We start from the raw sequence: 14,510 nt of genomic DNA, 5'->3' as shown, positions 1-14,510 counted from the left end.
CTCCTGATCCTTCTGCCTCTACCTTCTAGTTGCTGGAATAAGCAGCAATGCCAGGCCTTTTTAGGTGGGGAATGGGTGATTCGAACAGGGTCTCAGCCTTGCAGAACAATCATTCTTGCCCACTAAGCTGTCTCCCCAGCGCCAAGACCAGGAATCCTTACTGATTTTTGTACTTTACTGTGTTCTCAAACCTGTACAGTGCCTGTCACAGATTAAGTAAGAAATGTCTGGTGTTCAATAAACACTTCCATCCGTCAGTCAAGCCTACTTGGTCTTGTTTTACCCCTGCTCCTCACTCCCTTCTCTATGCACTATTACTGTATTTGCTCGAATATATCTGTCTATTTTTGTTGTGGTTTTGTTTTGTTTTTTTCAAAACATGGTTTCTCTGTGTAGCTCTGGCTGTCCTGGAACTCGCTCTGTAGACCAGGTTGTCAGGAAGTCAGAGGCCCACCTGCTCTGCCTCCCGAGGATTAACAGTGTGCACCACCACCACCACCACCACCAGGCTTTGAATATACCAATCCATTAACACCTTCTATTGTGGCCTTTTCACTTCCGGCTTCTCTCCCGATACCTCCAGTTCGCCCGCGCTCCGCTCAGGAGCCACCTCCTCTGAGACGCCTTATCTGAACTTTCCACCCCACTGTTAGGAAAGTTGCAGCTGTGGCCCTGCTCTGTTCATGGCTTCCATTATAAGACATTGCAGGAGATGCTCACTGGCACGGAGGAGCATGTTCACATTCTTCAAGGTCCTGTGTGACTGACTTATCACTGGCTACCCTTCTGACGTGGTAGGAGCTTCAGTCTGCTATCTTGCTCCAGCTACATTTTGATTTTGGCCCTTTTCCTGGTCTTCTAACACACTGCTTCTTCTGGGCCTTTGCCTTTGCAGTGGCGTTGGCCTCAAATATCATCTTCTAGATATTGGTACAGCCCACGCCTCACCATCTTAACAGTTTCTTTTTCTTTTTTTTTAAGTTTTTTTTTTTTGTGTGACACAGTCTCACTATGTAGCTCTCTAGCTGTCCCATAACTCACTATTTTAGACCAAGCTGGCCTCCAACTCCCAGAGATTTCTCTGCCTCTGCCTCCTGAGTGCTGGGATTAAAGGCGTGTGCCACTATGGCCAACCATCTTCAGGCTTTGTAAAAAGAAGTCTTTCGTGGTCAGGAGTGGTGGTGCATGCTTCTAAACCCCGCACTTGGGAGGCAGGGGCAGAAAGATCTCTGGGAGTTTGAGGTCGGCCTGGTCTACATATCAACTCTCAGACCAGCCAAGGCTATATAACAAAATCCTATCTTAAAATAAATGAATAATAAAAGTCTTATCTGCCCACATTTTAGATAGCAACCCTTCACTACTTACACCTTTTCTCGCTGGATTCTTCACAGCAATGTCCCACAGGCAATCTGAATATTTGCTTATTGCCTGTCTGCCATACCCCACTTTCCACTACAGTGTGATGAATGTAAGGACAGGCTGCTGTCTGTTTTATTTGCTCTTCAGTGCATAAAATAGTAGACCCCTCATTCAATGTTTGTTTTATGGTTGGCTATAACAAATTCAACAAAGAAATGTCAGAAAGACTCTCAGTATTGCCTAAAACAATCTAACGAAATAAGAATTTGAAGGGAGGTGTTCCGAAGGAAATATGTTGGCAACACTAGCTAACAGTTATGGAGCACTAACTAGTTACCAGGCAGTGTACTGACTGCTTTTCAAGCTTACTTAATCCCCATAACAGCCTTATGAAATAAGTATTACTAAAATCCCCGTAGACGAGGAAGCAGTCACAAAAGAGGTTGACTTTCCCAAAACCATGCAGCTAGAAAATGATGACGTCCAGTTTTAGAGTCTACTGTGCTATGTCCTGCCTAATTACTTTGAACACTTATTTTATGTGTATGAGTGTTTTACCTGCATGTGTGAATGTGCAACCACATACATGCCTGCTGTCTGAAGGGGTCAGAAGAGGGCATCAGATCCACTGGAACTGGAGTTACAGATGGTTGTGAGCCACCTTGTGGGTACTGGGAAATGAACTCAGGTCCTCTGCAGGAACAACAAGTGCTAAACTGCTGAGCCAGATCTCCAGTCTTTCTAATTCTTAAAAACCCAGGGCAGGACCAGGTGGTGGTGGCACACACCTTTGACCCCAGCATTTGAAAGTCAGAGGCAGGTGGATCTCTGTGAGTTCAAGGCCAGGCTGGTACACATACTGAGTTCCAAGACAGCCAGGGTGTATGGAGAGACCCTGTCTTAAAAATAAATAAAAAAATGTTTAAAACCCAGGGCAATTGATCAATAAAAGGGAAGAATGAAAAAGAGATATTCTTTTGTTTTCTGGATAGCATAGTATGATACCAACATCGCAGCAGAATTTTTTTTTTCTCAGTTATCACAGGAGGCAAAACACAAGACGTTGTAGAAGTTTTGGAAGACAGAACCTAGACAATATTTCTGAAAAATTGAGCCAAAAACCTAATGAAACTGTTCAGAAGATTCACTTACTTCTGGACTTTTTACTTGGTAGTGGTACATGTGTATGTGTTCATGTGTGTGTACAGAGGCTGACATGGGTGTTTCCCGAGATCTCCCCCCCCTTCCCCGTTAAAAAAAATGCAGCTTTTATGCTGCATTTATTCCCATACTGTAAGTTTTTGTTTCTTCTGGGATATCTTTTTCTTCTCGCTTAGGAACTGTTTGTTCCAGGAGCTTGTGTATGGGTTAATCTGACCTTGAACTCTGTAAATTCAAGGCTGCATCTTATGTACTTTGTTCATCTGGACATGTTCAAAGACCACAGAGACTCCACATACAAATAGTTAAGTTCAGCATTACTCTGCATTTTTAAACATGTGCAGCAAAATCTCAACACCTTTTTCAGGCTATCATGTCCAGCCATAGTGTTTGGCCTTGGCACACCCCCTAGTTCCCCCATTATACGGACAGAATGGCACACATTGCTTCTTTAAAGTGACACCTTTCAGACTTGGTGACTTTTCAAATATGCATACCCTTGATCAGCTGCCTGGGCATTTTTATGGGTATTCTTATCATATGCATGAAGGCTTGAACTACTTGATTTGCATGAGTTTGTAGTGTTTTCTTGGTTAAGAGGGTATCGGACCATTTCACAGGTCACCTTGGACCACTTACACTATAAGTATAGGAAGAGACTTTTTAAAAAGATATATTTTTACTTTATTTATATTTTACGTGTGGGGGCATTTTGCCTGCTTGTGGGTCTGTACACTCCATGTGTGCAGTGCCCTCGGTGGCTAGAAGAGGGCATCAGATCCCCCTGGAACTGGAGTTACAGATGGTTGTGAGCCACCTTACAGGTGATGGGAATCAAATCAGGGTCCTCTGGGAGATCAGCTAGTATTCTTAACGACTAAGCCACCTTCAATGCCCCCCCACCTTATTTTTTGAGATAAAGTTTCTCAACCTGGAGCTCATAATTTGGCTGGATAGTCTCTGGCTCCCGGCACTGGGATTGCAGATACGTGCTGCTGTGCCCAGCTTTTCTGTGGTGTGGAAGATTCAACCTAGGTCCCTATGCTTGCAGGCCAAGCACACTAGTGACTGGGCCGTCTCACCAGCCCACCTCTGAGCTTCAGCCATAATGGATACACCTTCCAAGTCTGAATGGTTTTTCTAACTTGAAGCTGTAATTTCCTAACTAAAACCGATGAGTAGGACCAGTAGGATCCACTTTTTTTTTTTTTTTTTTTTTTTTTTTTTTTTTTTTTTTTTTTTTTGGTTTTTTGAGACAGGGTTTCTCTGTGTAGCTTTGTGCCTCTCCTGGAACTCACTTGGTAGCCCAGGCTGGCCTCGAACTCACAGAGATCCGCCTGGCTCTGCCTCCCGAGTGCTGGGATTAAAGGCGTGCGCCACCACCGCCCGGCAGGATCCACATTTTTATAAGGATTTCATTTACAGAAGTCTCCCTACACCACACAGAAGGAAAAGCAAACGTGAAGATGGGCATAAAAGAGCTCCAGGGCTCTAGAGAGTGGCATATGGGTTGAGGAAAATAAGAATAAAAAGTCGACTAGCTCTAGGGACTGGTTTCTACATTCAACTGGATACAAAAATGGTTTCTAAAGTGTCAAGGGTGGGAAAACATTTAAAATAAATTTTATTCAACTGTCTTTTTAAATCGTATCAACCCTACAAAGTCAGTTGCTCCCCTATTTCAAGGATGAGGGAATGTGACATGGCCAGCATCTTACAGATAGTAGGTGAGGGAACCAGGATTTAAACCCAAAGCCATCTGAGCCCTGTGGCAAACATTCAGCCACTTTCTCTCCTCAACATCTGAGTGCCATTCATTAACCTATCCTACTGTATGGGAAAGTGGGAGATACAGGGAGATCTCAGAGGCTCAATTAGAGCCTTACAATCAGAGAAAGGGAAGGAGCATTTCCCATAAGATGGAGTTCATGGTTCTGGACAGACTAAAGAATAGATTTTTACTACACATGCCCCAGAATCGCCCCCACCAATGCATTACTCACTGCTCAGCTCTTATCCTTTCTCCTCTCCTCAGAAGCCTCCAGTGCCTTCCCATTGCCATGCCAACAGCATGAATCAAAAATTCAAATGCCTGCAGGGGTCAGAAAGCATGTTAGGAGTCAGATAACAAGGAGTGGAGGGACCATAGTAAACTAGAGAATGCGGACATAGGTAGGTGACAGCTAGCCAGCTGTTGCTAGGATGCAGGTGTGAGATACGAGATTTTTTCAAGAGAACCTCTAAATATGGATTTTCACATGAAATCTCCCAGTTTCTAAGTATCAGATCATGTTTTTAAAATAACCCTATGCAAGCCAAATAATGTCTGCTAACCAATAATTGTAGGTTGTGGTCTAAAAACTGGCAATAAACCACCTCAAAACTTGGTGACTTAAAACAGTGATTTTTACTGTTTTCAAATTTATTTTATGGGTGTATGAGTGTTCGGCTTGTATGTATGTACACCATGTGCAGGCAGTGCCCTTGGAGGGCAAAAGAGGGCCTCAGATCTCCTTGGAACTGGAGTTACAGATGGTTGTTAGCCACATGTGGGTGCTGGGTTCTCCGGAAGGACATCAGTGCTTTCAATCTCTGAGCCATCTCTCTAACCCCTGATTTGTTATTTCTTAAAAATTTATGGGCTGGTCATCTTCCGTTTCATGTGGTTTGGGCTGGGAAACCTCCCTTCTATTGCTACCTCCATATGTTCTGATTCTTCTTTTTCAAGTTCAAGTGCCAAAGGTGCCTCTTGCAGGAATCTCATCTTACCATCCTCCACACACATGCCTCTGGCTCCATTGAAATGAAACACTCTGTCTTCCCAAGTTTGTGTAATCTTTATATACAACTAATAGAGCATTTGTGTCCAGCTGTCCTAGGACCAAGGCCTTGAGTCTCTTTGTGTCCTTCAGCACGATCACACAGGATGTTGCTGATAACTGCTGTCAGATTGCATTGAGATGAACTGGAACTCCAAACGCCCTTAGAATATTTAGTCTAACTTTCCCATTGTACAGAGATAGGAGGTCCACAGGAGGGAACTCATTTAGGGTGAAAGCTGCCTATCAAAAGAATTACAGAACAGGGCAAGAGCTTCACGTCTTGACTCCTAGTACAATGCAGACTAGTCTGTGTTGAATCCTTGTCACTGTAAATGTCTGAAACTTGAAGACATTTCTCATTTCAGATGCATCCATTAGCAAGCCTTGGCCAGGAACTTGGCCCTCCCTACTGTTCAATAATGGATGACACTGGAGCCAGAAATCGAAATGAGCAGGCCTCTGCTGAAACTCCGATCCTGCCACTTATGGGACAAGCTCCTGTAGTTCTGTGGACCCCAATTTTGTCCTCTCTATATAAAGTGGATACATATAGCATTTACCTAAAATGTTATTTTTAAAACTAGAAATAATTATTCCCTGACACATAGAAGGTGCTCTCAAACGAGAGCTTGTAATGATTGTCATGAGTTGAAAAGCAAGAGCTCCGACTTCCTAAAGGGGGAAATCATTCTGAAGCTTGACTCTTGGAGAGCATAAATCCATATTCTTTTCCTAAACAAATCCTCTGGGATGAAGGGAGGGAGGGGAAGGGGGGAGGAGGAGGAGGATTTGGCAGGTTGTGACTGTTTCTCTCCAAACCTTGTTCTGTTCTCTCAGCCCAACCTCCTCACCACCATGCTGACCTCAGGCCACAGGCAGACGTGCTGGTATGAGACCACAGCTCTGAGCCATGTTGGCTGAGAGAGAAAACAGTGTATGTGGCAGAATCAGGGCACCCGAGGATGACAAACTTGTAGCACACAGCCTCCGCCCTTGTGACTGGTTGCTGGGGTCTCGGGATTAGAGGGACAGTTCTCCTAAGTTAAGCAAGGCATGTGTCTCTCATTCTTCACTGGCTGGGCTCTCAGAGCCTTTGCTCCGTTCTGTCCTGCCAATGGTCTCCACATTCATTTTATATCAAACAGGAGGCAGGCTGGCATCTTTAAAGTATGGTCTTCATTAAGGAAGCAGTAAATCATTCCCCATCTTCCCCTCTTTGCCAAGGGCCTGTAAGCGCCCTCACAAGAGCAGTACTGCCTCCCACACCCTAGTGACCTCCCCCGCCCTGCACTGCATCCAAGAGCGGCAGCACCCAGATCAGAGGCAGCCGCATTAATTGAAACGGACATTAAGGGCTTGCTTGCTCAAGCAGAAGCACATTAGAAGGAATACAAACAACGACACACTGCATTCTGTGGCATTTGTTTTAACTAGAAGACCCATTTCTGAAGCATCTTATTTAAAAAAAGAAAGGAAGGAAGGAAGAAAGAAAGAAAGAAAGAAAGAAAGAAAGAAAGAAAGAAAGAAAGAAAGAAAGAGAGAGAGAAAGAGAGAGAGAAGGAAAAAGACCAAGTGTCCAAGAAACGACAGCCACATAGGTCTTCCAGCCCCGGCCCACTGCTAGTGTTCAGAAGAGGCACATACACTGCCAGGGACTCTCCAGTTACCTTAGCTCTGCTCTCCCTTCCAGGTACATGTCTGCAGGTCTCACGAATCATACTCCGCATCTGCTTCTCCAAACCCACTTCTCCATATTACCTTAGGAGCTCGTGGCTGGATGTGGGTCCCAGATGGTTCTCTTTGCTGCACTTCAGTAATTCTTGATCAGGTAGCCTAAAAACTTCTCAGTTTTGAATCCGGTCAGGGGACTCAGATGGTGCCTGATTCAGACCTTGCCAATCGGAACATTCTGTCCTCTTGCCCACAGTGGAACCCTTCTCCACACGAACACAGTCATGGCAATCCAAGTGATTAAAAACTAGTTCAAACTTAGTCTGGCTCTCTGAAAGCCTGAACTTTCCAGGCAGAACTGCAAAATTTAAATCGAGGTTGGTTCAGAGATAAAAAGCTCTGAGAAAGGAGATATAGACTATCAAATTTCACCGTAAAAGTAAAGGCCAACTCCCTCTAGCCATTATACATCATGAAAATAATGTGGTAGACTCTTATTCTGGTAGCCTCCAGTGCTAGGCTCCAGTATTACAGTCCATTTTGTGAGGTTGAGGTTCGAACCCAGGGCCTTGCACGCATTAACCAGGGACTCTACCACTGAGCAACATCTTCAGCCTGGTACTCACACCCTGACATCTGCTGGGAATGGGCCTGTGCAACCTCAGCAAGCATAAGTCATACAGAAGCAAGATAAATGTTTGCACATCAAATCTTGTCCTCCTGGAATTAGGAACCCTGGACAACTATATGAGATGTCTAGTTGCCATGATGGAGAGATCATATAGAGCAAACACATAAGAAGAGACTAAAACCACATGGAGAATCATGGCAGCTTCCCTGCTGAGCCCAATGCTTAACCAATACAACCGTAAGAATGATCATAAGCTGGGCAGTGGTGGCACACCTTTAATCCCAGCACTGGGGAGGCGGGGGCAGGTGGATCTCTGAGTTCAAGGCCAACTAGTCTATGGAGTGAGTTCTAGGACAACCACGGCTACATAGAGAAACCCTGTCTCAAAAGAAAAGAAAAAAATAATAACAACAATAAAAAAAAGAATACCCCTCAGCAAAGTCAGTTGAAAAACCACTCAGCTGAGCCCAGTCCAGACTGAAAACTCACAAGCAAATCAAGTTGTGTTTCAAACCTCAAAGCTGCAGGAGAAGTGCTTTGTTACAGAGCAGTAAGCCACCAAAACAAATAGTCATGTTCAATAATGTTACCTAGCTCCTCAGCTCTCAAAATCTTCTCACTTGGGCCTGGAGAGATGGCTAAGTGGTTAAGAGCACCTCCTGCCTTGCAGATGGACCCCGATTCAGTTCTCAGCACCCATAGGACAGCTCACAGCTGTCTATAGCTCCAATTCCAAGGGATCTGGTGCTCTCTACTGGCTTCTGTGGTACAGACACAGACACAAGAACAGGTTTGTGGGGTTTTTTTTTTGTTACTGTTAAAGGAAAAAACAAAAACAAAAACAAAACCCTCTCCCTCCTGAAAGATATTGTTAACACTTTGACTTTATAGGCGAGGAAGCTGTGGCCAGCAGGAGCAGAGCTTCCAAACCCCTATGCTTCAGGATCAGCTCTTTTGACTGTGAGAGCTCCCACCCAGATGAGGACCCTCGGAAACAGCCACGGTAGAGGCTCACTCGGGGAAGTCACCGTGACCTAGTTTCTAGTTGCCCTGTTCTGCGGCTGTCTGAGCATAAACAATTCAAGCACTTTTAAAGTCCCAGCCTTCCCAACTGGTGAACGAAAGTGTTTTGAGAGCAGCAGTTGGCACGGACAAGGGAAGCGGGGGACCCCAGAGGGGATGAGTACTGTGATGGTGACCACATGATGCCTGAAGAGGCGTGGTCACTGCCCAGCTCTAGCAAAGGGTCACTATGTGGATCCTGGGACCCACAGGACCAGGTTAACTATTTTGTTTTGCTATTTTACCCCTAGAGAAACAGGAAACTTAGTTTACAACATGAAATTTCCAAACCTTGGAATATTATTAATTCAACTGAAAACTTCAAAGCCAGTTAGGCCTGCAGGCTGCTGATCTGAAACCCTTGACCATGTAATTTCTTCTTCTCCAAGCCCCCCCCCCCTTTTTTTTTGGTTTGGTTTTTCGAGACAGCATTTCTCTGTGTAGTCCTGGCTGTCCTGGAACTCATAGATCCTTTTGAGTGCTGGGATGAAAGAGTACGCCATCACTGCTCAGCGGACCACAGTTAGTTAAAAGTGTCCTGCCAGCATTTATGCCAGTATCAAAAGATAACCACTCAGCCCACCCTGACCTCCACACACAAGAATGGTCCCAGCTGTGTAACCTCACCCAGGTCACAAGGCCGGAAGACCAGAGGACCCGTGGGCATGGTTGTCCTCATTCATTCTTTGAGTTCTCAGCTCCAGCTCTCCTGTCCCTGTGACTGGAGGCAAAGGGTACAGCCGCCCAGCCTCAGCTGCATCAAGCTAGCAGGACCTCACAGGAGAGGCAGGAGTGGAAACCAATGAACGCTCTGTAACATGATAGAATGGAGAAGGACCTGAGTTCTAATCCTGACTCTGACAATTGTAAACTGTATACTTCTGGACTAGTTCTTATCTCTCCCCGTCTCGATTCACTCGTCTATAACAAATGGTGTTTCTACTCACTCAAGCCTTAGTAGGATTAAACAGGAAAATGTGTAGGTGACACCTATTATAGTTGACTGCGTCCAAATTCTTTAGTCTTCCTTGCCGAAATCTGGCTTCATTTCCTAGGCTCTCTGGCAGGTGGGGTTGGCCATAATGATGAAGTCTGGCTGATGATACACAAGTGGGAACTGGTGTTACCAGAGAAGTTTTTTGTTTTGATTTGTTTGGTTGCTTTGTTTTGAGGAAGGGTCTCATTGGCTAGTCTGGAATTCACCATGTGGACCAGACTTGAGTTCACAGAGATCTGCCTCCCAGAGATCTGGGATTAAAGATGTGTGCCGCCACACCCGCCCGGCTTTGGGTTTGGCTTTTCAGCAAGATTCAGCTGGTGTTCTCGCGTGACGCCCTCATCCCCCTTCCCTTCACCCTCCACTCACTGGCGTCCCGTTTTGGGTGGAACACAGATTTGCTACACTTGAGGCACAGCAGCCATCGTGAGACCTTGAGGACAAGAACTGACTTGAAGAACCTGACAGGGAAGAGATACAGAGCTTCAATTCTGAAGACGTCTTGTTATGTGAGATAAAGTCTCCTGTGCTGGTGCTGCTGTTTTGAATCCTGCTTCTTCCTGTCCAGTACCTTCCTCACTCACATAGCATAATATCTAGTTCGTTCAAGTGCTCAGTAAATATTAGCTATTGTTGCTCTGCCTGTGTTACCTTTCAGAATCACAACCACCTGTGCTATGCAGACTATTGCCCTCAGTTTAGAATCGAGGGAAGGCAGATTGCTTCCCAGGGTGGGTTGAAAGTTTCAGCGATACAGGTTGTCCTGATGACAATCATTTACTCAGAGCTGACACAGTTCTAAATGCTTCCCACATCTTGCTCTGCTGAATCCTCACAGCAACCCATGAGGAAAAGTTGTTATTACTCCCACTTAGATGAGGGAGCTGTGTGTCAGAGAGATTGGGTTGCCAATTTGGTTGCCTCAAATTCAGCAGTCTGAGGATAACAGGTGCGTGCATGCATGCATGCATGCATGCTTGTGTGTGTGTGTGTGTGTGTGTGTGTGTGCATGTGCACTCGAGCACACACCATATGCATGCCTGGAACCATGCATATGAGGCGCCAGAAGAGAGCAGAACAAGAGTTACAAATGGTTGTGAACTACCATGTAGGTCCTGGGTACTGGATCCAGGTCGTTTGGAAGGGCAGCCAGTGCTCTTAACTGCTGAGTCACCTCTTTGATCCCCTTATCACCTTTTGACAATGTTTTAAAATTACATTTATTTATTGAGCTATCTTTTTTTTTTAAGACAGAGTTTCACTATGTATCCCTGGCTGACCTGGAACTCACTATGCAGACCAGGATGGCCTTGAACTCACAGAGATCTGCTGTGCCCAGTACATTTATTTATTTGTATGTGTATGTGTGTGTGCACACATGCTTGTGATGTGTCATTCCATCATGTGGAGATCAGAAGGCAACCTGCTGGACTCATTTCACTCCTCTACCATGAGGGTCTCGGGAGTAGAACTCAGGTTGTCTGGCTCAGCAGCAAGCGCCTGCATCCACTGAGCCATCTCACCAGACCTCTATCACTTTTAAGTCAGAGAGTCTTTATGTATACCCTGGCCCTTCTTCTACTCAACTTGGTGTCTGGGTGTCAGCCAGTCCCCTTGGGAAATCCTTATATTATCCCAGGACACCAAGGATGACATATGGACTTCCACACATGAGTCACCCTTCCCTCCCCACTGGTTCAGTGGAGTAGCAAGAGCCAATAATACATGGTTTAGAGGAGTGGAATTCACTTGTCACTTCAGACATGGTTACTTCAACTAGGACGCTACTGAGGGGTAGTCCCGGCTATAAGAGCAATCTTGGTATACTCAGGGGACCAGAGCAGAGGACTGGAGATTAGCTCACAGAGATATCCATCAGCCAATGACAGGTGGTGAATTGATGGTGACCTCCATAGCCTTTCCCACTACATGGGACAACTCTGAGGAACATTGTTGACTGTCTCCCGGAGGCCCGCAGCAGAACTGAGCCTAGTTGCTTTCTGTGGGAAACAATAACTTATCGGCAGCCTTTCCTTCCTGTCCCACCCCTTACTAAACTGGTTTCTTGGGATCCATCCCACCAAATAAACCACTTGTTTTCAGTCTTGGGGTTTTTGTTTTGTTTTTGTTATTTGTTGCTTTTGACAGGGTATTCCTGTGTTGCCTAGGTTGGCCTTGAACTCCCAGCCTTAAGCAGTCTTCCCCACTCAGCCTCTAAGTAGCAGGGACAACAGGCATGCACTACCACACCTTACCTTTATCTCTAGTTCTTGTCCTAGGGCATACATCTGAAGAAACGCTAAGACATCATTCAATATTTTAAAATATCAGATCCATTATATATTCTATGGAAGGCTGATAGGCAAGAAGAATATGATAGAATCAAGGAAGATATTGTCTGTCATTCAACAAACTAGTTCAAATGTGGATTCATCAAGCATATAATACATATATATCTTTAACATTTTTAGTTTATTTTAAAATATTTAAGTGTAGTTATGTGCCAATCTTTTGTCTGATTAGTATCAGTAGTAGTTTTTTAGACAGGGTTTCTCTGTGTAAGCTCCTTGTCCTGGAACTCGCTCTGTAGACCAAGCTGGCCTCGAACTCACAGAGATCTACCTGTCTCTGCTCCCCTCCACCCCAACTCCCCAGTACTGGAATTAAAGGCATTCGCCACCACCGCCCTGCTTGTTTGATTTTTTTTTTTAGGAAAAAAATTCCCTATGTTACCCAGTTGACCTAAAACTTGGCTCAAGTGATCCTCCTGCATCAGTACGGCTACTTGACAATCTTGACACCTTTGGCCAATTTTTTTTTTTTTTTTTTTTTTTTTTTTTTTTTTTTTTTTTTGGTTTTTCGAGACAGGGTTTCTCTGTATAGCTTTGCACCTTTCCTGGGACTCACTTGGTAGCCCAGGCTGGCCTCGAACTCACAGAGATCCGCCTGGCTCTGCCTCCCTTTGGCCAATCTTAAGAAAGTTCCACACTGCTCATTAAGGCTTCTGAGTGAGTAAAGATGTGACTAGGGACCTTGAAGAGGAATCCAGGAGATGACAGGCGGGGATTTGAACAGTGGTATAGCAGAGCCAGGAAAATAGATCTAGAATTAGCACTCAGGGCTGGTGTGGCCCAACCCTCATACCCAGGTCATTTGCCAAGCCCCAAACAGAGATCACTACAAAGCTGGCCAGGAGTCAGTTCTCCCAGGAGTTCAAGGTCAGTGGGTACATGTTTCCAAAAGTACCATCTCAGAAAGCCAGGTGCCGGCTACTCTGGCAGTATTTTATCCTTCTGGAACTGGAAGCCCCCAAATTAACTCTTCCTTTTATAAATTGTCTTGATAGTAGTGTTTTATTACAGCTTAGAAAAGTAACTAAGGGCCGGGTGTGGTAGCACATGCCTTTAATCCCAGCACTCAGGAGGCAGAGGCAGGTGAAACTGTGAGTTCAAGGCCAGCCTGGTCTACAGAACAAGTTCCAGGACATCTAGGACTACAGAGAGACACACAGACACAGTCTCAAAAAAACGAAACAAAACAAAAAGAAAAGGAAAGTAACTGAGACTGTTTTCCACTTGCCTCGTAGTTCTGGTCTCATGAGGAGCACAGGGTTTCATGGTTTCCTGTGATGTCCCCAGTGTTCCTCACCTGTATTCCGCTAATGACTGGACCAGGCCATAAGCAAGTGATTCAAACCAGGCCAGTTAATGGCGTCTCCTTCTTACACAGGTGCAAACTGTACTAAAGGTGATAGGTTCTCTGACCTCCAGAAGCTCCTAAAGCCCAAAGGCTGTAATTCTGGAGTCTCCGTTGTCCTTATCCCTCTCCCTTGGAGAAGGGAAGAACATGGAGGAGTTTGGATTTCTGAATCCAGATATCCCTCAGATCTGCCCTGTACATATAGACCAATGAATATATAGGCCACATATAGACCAATACATCCCCATCTTGCCCAAACTAGTAGCAATTGTGTCTCTATCTCTTCCAACAAAGAACCTTTGACCAATACCTATGTTCCCCCAAATAGGAGAGACGCCTCCAGGAGGCCTCCATGGCAACACATGTTCACTTGTCCACTAGTATGGGTGGGACAAGAGAGAAGCTTAATGATGGCTGATAACGGGTGGCCTTCAAGCACTTAAAAATATTTTATGGACCTTCTAGGAATGTACATGCCCCCGATGAATTATTCTTCACACACACACACAGGAATAAAATCTTTAGGAAAGGTATTAACACAAGGCAACATTCCCAGGTCAGATGCCATACTGTATAACCTCCCTGTTAAGCCCATTCTCTAAGTCTCTTCAATCACACAAGGCAGCACAGAAACTAGACGATTTAGCTATTGTTCTGAGTCTTATTCTCTCTCTCCTTTTTGGATCATTTCTAAATTAATTTATTATGTCTTGTAACCTTATATAACCATAAAAGCTAGAACAAAGCCATTCTTTATGAGGAATTGCACAATGAATAATTCCTCTCAAACACAAGATCTTGTGTGCACTTCAAAGCCTGAACAGAAGGCACAGGGCTACTGTCAAGTCCTCTAAAAGGCAGCCCCAGCCTGCTGGGCAGAGGAGGAAGTGCAGAGGCACAAATTGAATCAATGTTGCAACGTCTAATTTCTTTATTACTGGGAAGAGTGTGACTTTTTCTAGAGCCCTCTTCTGGCAGGTAGGAGAGGAAAGTATTGTGAATATTCATTTTTTTTTTGAGGGTTAATTGTAGCTAGAGTTTTCCTGCCTGGCCCATGGCAGGAAAATTTTAGGATTATGGAATCATCCGTGAGGCTGTATTGCCT

Source organism: Peromyscus eremicus, chromosome 4 (genome assembly GCF_949786415.1).
Source record: "Peromyscus eremicus chromosome 4, PerEre_H2_v1, whole genome shotgun sequence".
Lineage (NCBI taxonomy): Eukaryota > Metazoa > Chordata > Mammalia > Rodentia > Cricetidae > Peromyscus > Peromyscus eremicus.
Note: the sequence above shows the minus strand (reverse complement) of the source record.